We start from the raw sequence: 10,812 nt of genomic DNA, 5'->3' as shown, positions 1-10,812 counted from the left end.
TTGGCTTTATTGGTTCAGACTCTGCATTTACTTGATTTGGTGATTTCCTCATGTTGAATCAACTTTGTAAAAGTCCATTTTAATGTCCTTGAGGGACTACAACTCTTGAATCGTCAATTGGAACCTTATATCTAAAAGTCAACCCTAAAGTCAAAATTTCATCATTCAAGTGTTTTTCCAATTTGCTTTACCTTTCTTTACAGTTGCAAAATTTCTCTTTCTCATATTTGAATCAGCTTTCAACCATTGAATTTAATGTGTTAACATGCACACAAGTCACCGAACACAAGTTAGGTACACTAGTTATACTAATTTCCATCAAAAACTCAAAATTGTATTACACTTTATTTTTAAGTTTAGCTAGTTTAGCTACTCCAAACAAAACTACATTAAGCTACACTTTAGCTATATTTACTATTATGCATGTGCACTCATGTTTTTTATTTCCAAGGCATTTTTAAGAGTTTTCCAACTCTACACAAATGTATTTTCATGTGTTCATTGAAGTGCAAGATCTTGGTTTCATAATGGAGTAAAAATGAAAAAAGTCAATTATTGGTCCACTTTGTAGCATTTAAGGCAAATCTATCCAAGCTTGTTATCCTTTTGAGCATTTTTCTAAAATTATCCTTGATCAACCTTGATTCTACATGTATGCACTGGTTCCATTTGAATTTTATGCACAAAACATTAAAGGGCTATGTGTTTCCTGTGATGGAAAAGAGCAGATGTCTTGTGCACCAAGAAAGCGTGAAAATCAATTTGAAATTTTGCAGAAATGAGACAAAATATTTTAATAAAATTTCTTCACTGGATGAAGATGATTTGAAGTGAAACACATATTTATTCCTAAATTAATTATTAGCATTTTAAAACATAAATTTTTACGTAAAAAAATTTATAATAATTTTAAATTTATTAAATCTATCTTATCATTCACCAACTTTCATAAATTTTCATCTCAAATCCCTTCATTTCTCACTATCTTACCCTTAATCCAAACAACTACACTTTCATCTTCTTTTCCCTTCAAACCTATGTAAATTCATTCCCCCAAATCCATATTTAAATCCAAAGACACCCTAAAACCAAGTTAGTTAATTCACTCTACAAAACTACATTATTTTAGTTCACTTAAATAGGCTAGAATTGAGCTAAAATCTTAGAAAACAAAATTGCACAGTATCTTAATGCTCTAAACTAATCCTAAATAGCTTACTAACGTTAACTAAATTGTCCTAAAGAATAAATATGCATAAGTAACCTATAGAAACCTATTATAGTCAATTATGCTTAATTATAACTATACTAGCTAAGCTAATTTTAACTAAAAAGTAAGAACTAAATACTTAACTATTTACTATTCTAGTTAGTCTAAAAATAAGAACCTAAGATTAACCTATAATTATTCTAAAGTTTTACTCCTAAAACTTCTTCTAAGACCAATTTTCCAACTAACACTAAAAACATGCTAAAAACACCAAATTAAGCTAGATTTACAAACATAACATAAAATGCTCTCTAACTTAAATATAATCTAAAAACTATAATTTAACCACTAAAACCAACCCAAAAGAATGCAATTCGTCGAGGAAAAAGAAACAATGATGAAGGACTTATCAACATGCGTATGAAATTTTTGGTCTAGGACATGCTCTGTTAGGTTAGAAAGAGAAAAACAAATTGAAAATGGTAATGGTGATTGTTAGCACTATGAGAAACTTGGGCATGTAAGTGCTAGATGCAAACACAAGAGGCAAATACCTAACAAGAATAAACCCAAAAAGATTTAGGTTCCAAAAGAACTTATAATTCATGTTGAAATTTTGTTTTACAAGAAAATGTTAGTGACTAAGTTGGTTTATAAATAGTGGATGTTTACGACACATTACAAGCACATGGTATATATTCTTTGACCTTTGAAGACATGATAGAGGTAAGGTCGCTTTTGAAGGAATCAACAAGGGTAAGATGTTTCCAGTATTGGCTATATTGGAATCTTTTCCCCTGTGTAAGTTGAAAAGGTTTTATATGTTGAACAACCCAAGTATCTATTGAGCATAAGCCACTTGAGTGGCAATGGTTATATGGTCTTTTTTAACAAAGACTAATGTATGATCTCATCTTCTGATGGACAAACCATTTTCGCATCCAAATGACAAAATAATCTATATTAAAAGTGTTCAAAACTAAATCGATAAAAAAAACAATCCAAATAACCTATGAATGAAAAAACTGAAAACTTTTATGTTGTGTTTGGATGAGGTAATTTAGAACGGTAATTCATTTATTTGAAGAATTTAAAATTCTTTACACTAATGACTTGTTTGGATAAAGTAATTAGAAATATATTCAAATTTAAGGAATTTTTGAAGTTATTTCAAATGCATAAAATAGAAGAATTTCAAATACCCTAAAAAGTATAAGAAATTTGAAATTCCACTACTTTTTAATTTGTTGTCACTCCACTCACGAAGGTCAAGCCGAGTAAACTCGAGATGAAGGTTGAGTCGATTTGGCCTAGGACGATGGTCAAGTTGATTCGATTTGGCCCAGGTCGAAGGTTGAGCCTAGTCGGTCCAGGTTGAAGGTTGAGCCTAGTTAGCGCGAGTTGAAGGGTAAAGCGGGTTTACCCAGGCCAAAGGTCAAGTCAGGTCTGTTTGGCAAAGATTAAGCTAGGTTGGCCAATGTCGAAGGATGTGTTGGGTTGGTTTAGGCCGAAGGTCGAGTCGGGTTGGCCCTTGTCGAAGGTTAGGTCTACCCGGGCCTAAGGTCGACTCGGGTCAAGGTCGAGCCGAGTCGACTCGTGACGAAGGTCGGGGCCTAGTCAACCCATATTGAATCTTCAGAAGTCGATTCAAATCAAAAGTCAATATGAGTCGTCCTATATCAAATGTCAAGCTAACTCAACTCGAGCTCAATTACAGAGTTGGGTTTGCTTTAAAATAAGTATTAAATTGTTTTATCCATCTAAGACATTTCAATTGCTCCATCCAAAAAATATTTAAGAAATGAAGGGAATTTAATTGTAAGTAATTGAAATACTGTATATTTCAAAATTTTGGAATTGTTGAAATTTCTTATCCAAACACAAGACCATATCATTTTGGACTTTCTTTTTGTCTAAGAATCAAATGATTCAATTCAATTTATGGTTTGAATTTCTTAATGACCCTCAAATCAAATTAAATGGTAAATAATAATAATAAAAGTTGTAGTAAGTTATACATTGCAACCTAAATCTCCTTGCATAATTGCTTGGTCCACTTCACAAATTTGATTTAAGAGTTTATTGATTCCTTTACAAAACCATTAACTAGAAGTGGATATTTTCCAAACAATACTCAATCTAGTCATGAGTGGTTGCGTTTCAAAGAATACTATGGGTGATTTAGCCAACAGTGATTGTGTTCCAAGCAATAGTCTGGTTTTTTTTATCAACAGTGGTTGAATTATAAATAATACTTGGAGTTTTAGTTAGTAGTGGTTGCATGTTAAAGTAACATTTGGATTATTTTATTCAAGAGTGACTGAAATCAAAACAATATTTGCTGATATTTTCATAATGTTAGTCTTCTTAGTGGAATATGATAAAGTTGATCAAGAACTAGACATTGACCACCTTTATAGTCAAATAAGTATACAAATTTATAGTGTAAATCTTACTTTTCTAAGGACATTTAAATTGCATGTTATATGAAAGAAGGCAAGTTTTTGAAATGCTAAGCTTTTATAAAAGTTTGTTGCAAATCATGTCATATTAAAAACTTGCATTTGACATTACTCCATCTGACATATCTTTACGAAATCTGCAATATATATATATATATATATATATATATATATATATATATATATAAACCTTTTCTTCTTGTGTCTCATTATCCCTTTTCATAATATGTAGGTAGTAAATGAATGGAAAATGGAGAGGAAATAAACAATACAATATAAACAAGGAAGAAAAAAATATAAAAGAAAGAACTCAATGAGATAAATATATGTTTAATGGAGGAAGTCATGACACTTGAAGATATTTAAGATAAGTGTTAAAATTATTTGTTACTTAATCCTATGAACCAAGATAAGAGTTGACCAAAAGAGAACTCCTTTGTCCTCAAAGACACTTTAAAAAATGCTTTAGAATTCTAACTCCATTCAATATCATTGAAAGTTGTTTACAAAGAAAATGATGACTATTTATAGCCAACAATGCTAGTTAAGCTAAACCTAAATGATACTCAAATCTTTCTAAAATAAAATACAAATCTAATCAGATGCTCTAAAGTAGTTGGACAAAACTGTAAAGTCTCATTACAAGAAAATGTTTAATTAATGACTAATTTTAGTGACCAAATTTATAGACTAATTTTTTTATAACTAATGTTAGTGACCAATTTAAAGGCCAATATATTGTGATGACCCATTTAGAGACCCCAATTTATAAACTATTTTAATTACCAATACTTTTTAGTTTATAAAATATATATAAATTGGTCACTATAGTAACTAATTAATTTTTATTCTTAAAATTATTAGGTCAGTAATACAACATTTTCTTGGTGTCTTTAATGAAAAAATTGTATTTCAAAACTCATGTAAAAAAGTGAAAGAAATTATCCTATTAGCCCAATATTGGTAGCATGTTTTTCATGCTTTCTAAGTCCTTATTTTCATGTGCCTTGCCTTTAATTTTATTTGATTTAACCTTACTGGAATATTTTGTTGAAAATTGAATTCCCTAAATGGGTTTGATGGACTTTACATTTCTTCTCGCCTTTTTATTTTATATATCCACACTCCATAGCAGAGCTGTCAAAACGGATAACCCAGCCCGACCCGACTCGACCCACCATGGATTGATCATTTAGTGAGCCAACCCAACCCGGCTCATTTATTAGCAAGCCAAAAAATTCCAACCCGACCCGACCAACCGCGGGTTGGTGGATTAAACGGGTTGGCTCACGAGCTCACTTAATTAAAAAAAATACAATTTTTTTATTTTTCTTTTGAGTCAAAACTAGATTATAATTCTAATTAAAATCTAAATAAACTTTAATATAATCCAAATACAAACCAAAATCACAAAAATACAAATTATCTATGTGTTGGCTAAAAAAAACAACATAACATGACTCAAATAAAATCCCATCTTAACAAAAAATAATTGTGACCCTTTATTTGCGGGTTGGCTCACCACCTCGTCTCACCACGGGTTCAACCCAGGTGAGCCGGGTCAAAAATTAACCCGTATTGAAATTTGTAAAAAAATTTCAACCTAATCCGATCCGAACCCGTGATGAGTCGGGTTGGCTCGCATGTTCCAACCCATTTTAACAGCTCTACTCCGTAGATTATTTAGGCTTAATAACCCCACTTAAAAAAAAAGTGGTTAATTACGTTTATTTTATGATAAATAAATTAAAGTAAATTTCTAATTTCTAAAATCTCGATTCAAAATGCTCTTTTATTCTAAAAAATATTTATATATTTACTACTATTTAAAATTTCCATTTTCATGTACCCGCAAATGTTCAACAAGTGTATGCTAAACTTAAGTGTCACCTAAGTAAGGGTTAAATAAGATTTTGATCCCTTAATTTTTAATAAAAATTAGAATTAGATAATTTTTAAAATTTTGACCTAATTTAGTTTTTTCAACTTTAAAAAAGTATGAAATTAGTTCTCTTAATAATATTTTGTTAAGTTTATTTGACGTTTCAAAAGTGTTTAATGATAATCGGATTTGAAACATCAAATAAACTTAACAAAAATTGGTTAAAATGACTAAATTCACGCATTTTTAAAGTTGATAAACTAAATTGTGCCAAAGTTTTGAAAATGAACTAATTTTGATTTTAACTACAAGTTAAGGGACCAAAAACATATTTAACCCTTTAAACGTGTTTCATGATAACATTTGAGTTATTTACACCGTTTGACACATCTCTGTTTCAGTGTTAGTTGAGAAACACGGGTGAAACGTCAAATAAACTTAACAAATTTTGATTAAAATGACTATATTTATGCATTTTTAAAGTTAAAGACCTAAATTATGTTAACGTTTTGAATATGAACTAATTGCAATTTTCACCGAAGGTTAAAGAAAAAAAATATTTAAACCCTTAAATAATTATATATATTAATATTAAAGTTACCAAATTACATTAATATTTCATCGAAGGATGTGACCTTATGATGAAGGATTATGTTGTTTTCTTTTAAGATTATTGAATATGGTGTTGGTTGATTAAGAAAGCTAAGTGAAATCCCCACTGGACATTAAGATAACAAGCTATCTAGATGTGAAGGTTCCTTTCACAAAGCTCAAGAGAAGAAGATGATGGATTGATTCAAAACAAAAAGGAAATGGAAAGCACATAAACCATAGAAAACCAAGAACAATTAAAGGAAGAAGAAAACATAAAATGGAAAGGAAAGAAATGGTAAAAATGTGAGAAGCACGCCACTACAAGGCTAGGCTAGAAGCCATGGCAACCTTGAAGATGAGTGGATGTGTGCCGCCACTTGCTATGCAAGATAAGGCTTAAAAGTATTCACTCCCAATGGAGGAAACTCTCACAAATGGTTGAGACACAAGAGTGTTTTTTACTTCAAAATGTCCAACCCTTTTACATGTCTAGGAGCACCCCTTATATAGAAGAGTTTAGGGGCCTCTAAGCAAATAAAAGATACCTAAGAATGTCTCTACAAAAACCTAACTCTAACTTCTAGAAACTAGGTCAAATAAGGTTACAAAAAATGAGAGACAAAAGAGCTAACTATGGTGTGTGCAATCGGTCTAGCACAAAAGGAGACAAAGAATGTGTCTCATATGTCTCCAAAAAGTGGCCAAAGTGTGCTAAAAACAAAGAAGATCAAGGTACATAGGTACATTTTCTTCATGCCTTTTACTTTATGCTTTGTGCCTTTACTTTACTCTATCCTCCACATCATTTATGCTCCACAATCACCATGCACCACCTAACATTGCTTTCTTACTCCTAATTAACCTACAAAGCAAATAAACATAGATTAACATGTTGGCTTAAGTCAAGTCAACTATAGTCAACAAGTCAAACCTAGTCAAAGGTCAACAAGTCAACTAAAGTTGATTCAACTAAGTCAACTTAGGGAATCAAAAATAACAAACACAAATGAAATGGATGAAGGATTAGTGAACTTCCTTTCTAAACATGCTTAATCTTCTTAAGTATGTGCCTTCATCCTTGGTTGGGGTCAATCCTTCATCACCTTATTCAAAATTTATCTCTAATGCAAGTACTTTGATATAATATTAAAATAAAATTTTAATAAAATAAAATAAAGAATTTATCAACTATTTCTTTTTAATCCTAAAATCTTATTAATTTATCACTTATAAACTTAAAGCATGTAAGAACAAAATTGTTTAAATTATAGTAAAATTTTATTCTTTATTTTTTTATTTGGAATGAAACGAAATTATTATTATTTATTTATATTTGTATGCTACATAATAACTATAAAAATAAAAGTGAAGAATAAAATAAATAATGTTCGAAAAATATTATTTTAAGAGTAGTTTTGTTATCATTTTATAATTTATGTTTAAATGTTAATTTGTTAATACTGAAATATAATTTTTCTATAAATTATTAAACACACACACACACACATATATATATATATATATATATAAATTTTTTTTTTCGTATAAATATAACTTCCATAAATTATAAATTTAATTAGTAAGTAAAATCAACCCTTCTTAATTTAAATAACCTACTATTATCATTTATAAGTCTAATGTATAGAATGTTTGTATTCTCATTATCCCATTATCGATTACTCTTTAAGTATTTAAAAAAAGAAATTCTAGGTAAAAATGGTAAGGATGTTTGTTAGCACAATGAGAAACTTCGGCATGAAAGTGGTAGATGTAAAAATTAAAATAAATTTATAATTTTTAAAATTTTGATTTAAAACTTCTCTTCTATTTTACAAGATATTTATATATTTACTACTATTTAAAATTTTCATTTTCATGTACATGTACCAGCAAATGTTCTATAAGTGTATGTTAAACTTAAGTGTCAGTTAAATAAGGATTAAATATATTTTTTGTCCTTTAATTTTTAGTGAAAATTAAAATTAATTTATTTTAAAATTTTTAATTTAGTCATCCAATTTTAAAGATGTGTGGATTTAGTCTTTTTAATCTATTCTTGTTAAGTTTATTTGATGTTTTAAGAGTGTTTCATGATAAACACATCTGAAAAGTCAAATAAACTTGATAAAAGTTGGTTAAAAAGACTAATTTCATGTATTTATGAAGTTTAAAGACTAAAATGTGTCAAAGTTTCGAGAATGAATTAATTTTAATTTTCACTAAAAGGATCAAAAGTATATTTAATCCCTTAAATGTATTTCATGATAACATTTAAGTTAATTTACACGACTTAGTATTTGACAATGTTAGTTGATAAACGTTGTTAAAACGTCAAATAAATTTAATAAATTTTGGATAAAAAAACTAAATTCACACATTTCTATGATTGATGGACTAAATTGTGTCATCATTTTAAATATGAAGTACTTTCAATTCTTATATTTTTACTAAAAATCAAAAGACAAAAACATATTTAAGCTTTTATATATATATATATATATATATATATATATATTAATATTATTAAACTACCAAATTACATTAATATTTCATTGATGTGACCTTATTCAAAATTTATCTCTAATGGAAGTACTTTGCTATAATATTAAAATAAAACTTAATAAAATTGATTAAAGAATTTATCAACTATTTCTTTTTAATCCTAAAATCTTATCAACTTATCACTTATAAACTTAAAGCATGTAAGAACAAGATTATTAAAATTATAGTAAATTTTTATTCTTTATGTTTTTAAACGAAATTATTATTTTTATTTATATTTGTATGTTACATAATAACTATAAAACTAAAAGTGAAGAGTAAAATAAATAATGTTCGCAAAATATTATTTTAAGAATAATTTTGTTATCATTTTATAATTTATGTTTAAATGTTAATTTATTAATACTGAAATATATTTTTTCTAAAAATTATTAAAAAATGCACTCATATACACACACACACACACACACACACATATATATATATATATATATATATATATATATATATATATATATATATATATATATATATATATTAAATAAATATAACTTCCATAAATTATCATTTATAAGTCTAATGTATAGAATGTTTTTATTCTCATTATACAATAATCAATTACTCTTTAAAAATTAAAAAATATATATAATTAATGTTTTAAGACATCTTAGAAGATATGTTAATAAAAAAATAAAATAAAAATGTATAAAAATAATGACATTAATTAGGGTTGAGTATCTCAAGTATAGTCGACTTCAGATTCAATACCAATCCAGTATAATTTAAATTTAATATTTTAAAAGTTATATCTGACTATTTAATTTATCTTGTTAATTAGATTCAAATTATTTCAATTGCAGGTTAATTTGGTCGAATTTTTCAAATAAAGGATTTATATTAAATTTATTTTTTTAATGATTTTTTTAATAAATGACATAAATACAGTGAATCTTTAACTAAAAGATGACATATATAATTTTAGTAAATGGATGAAATGATTTTATATACTTATTATTAAATTTTAACAAAAATAGTATCATATTAAGAAGAATTAAAATTTTAAACATATTTACAATTTTATAATAATAAAATATAAATTGGAGTTAAGTCTGATATTTATAAAATTCTAACTCACTATACTCAACCCCAATCATCAATTTTACTCAATTTTATTTAGTTTACTCAATTTTATTTAGTTAAAATTGCTTGCTCATCAATCCAACTCGACGTATTTACTTCGAATATTTTGGAATTGGAGGTGATACAGATATTTTCTCACACCTAACAACTATGGGCATATAAATCATTAATTTTTATTAAGAAAAAACATTTATTTAAATTCTATCTTTAATCTTTAAAATATGGAATGATTAATTGGGGTTCCTTTTAAATGAACCAATGTTTAGTTTATTTTTATAAAGTTGAGATTAAATTTTAATTTGAAATAATTGTTTTAAGAAACAACTTATTTATTTCAAAATTTTAAACGATCTAAAATTACATAACAATCTAAGATTGCATTACATATATATAATTATTTATAGAAGAATAAGAATAAGTTATCGATGCATCGCATATGTTTTTCTTGTTCAATATAAATAATTATATTGAAGATTAATGATATTTTGATCCATTTTTAGCATAAAGATGATTAGAGTGGTAGGTTAAAAATAGATAAAAGAGTGAATCAAAATATCATTATCTATTAATAAATTAAATTTGATTGTATTGTGGACGCCAAACTAACTTATCACATTAATATCTTTTATAAAGATATTTTACAGGATAATGATAAATTTTGACTCACTCTTTTTAATTCACTTCTAACCCATTACTCCAATCACTATTAGATTATCACATCACACCACTAAAAAAATAAAAAATAAAAAAATAAAAAATTAAAGGGTGATTGGAGTTGTATGTTAAGAGTGTGTAAAAAAAATGAATCAAAATATCATTATTTTGTTTTAAGAGTAGATGTTTTTCAAACTCTTATTTTTAAAGAAGATGTTTCTCTTTTGGAAGAAAAAAATAGCTATGGTGGGACCTTGCTAACAAGACCTTCGTGAGCATTTTTGTTTTTTTTAATGGAATTTTTAGGTTTATCTATAACTATTTCTTTTTTTTTTTGGGAAATACACATGAAATATTTTGTCTTGTTT

Source organism: Vigna unguiculata, chromosome 1, assembly GCF_037176805.1.
Source record: "Vigna unguiculata cultivar grain cowpea cultivar isolate G323 ecotype 2 chromosome 1, ASM3717680v1, whole genome shotgun sequence".
Classification (NCBI taxonomy): domain Eukaryota; kingdom Viridiplantae; phylum Streptophyta; class Magnoliopsida; order Fabales; family Fabaceae; genus Vigna; species Vigna unguiculata.
The sequence above is the reverse complement of the archived record's forward strand: the minus strand, read 5'-3'. Positions refer to the sequence as shown.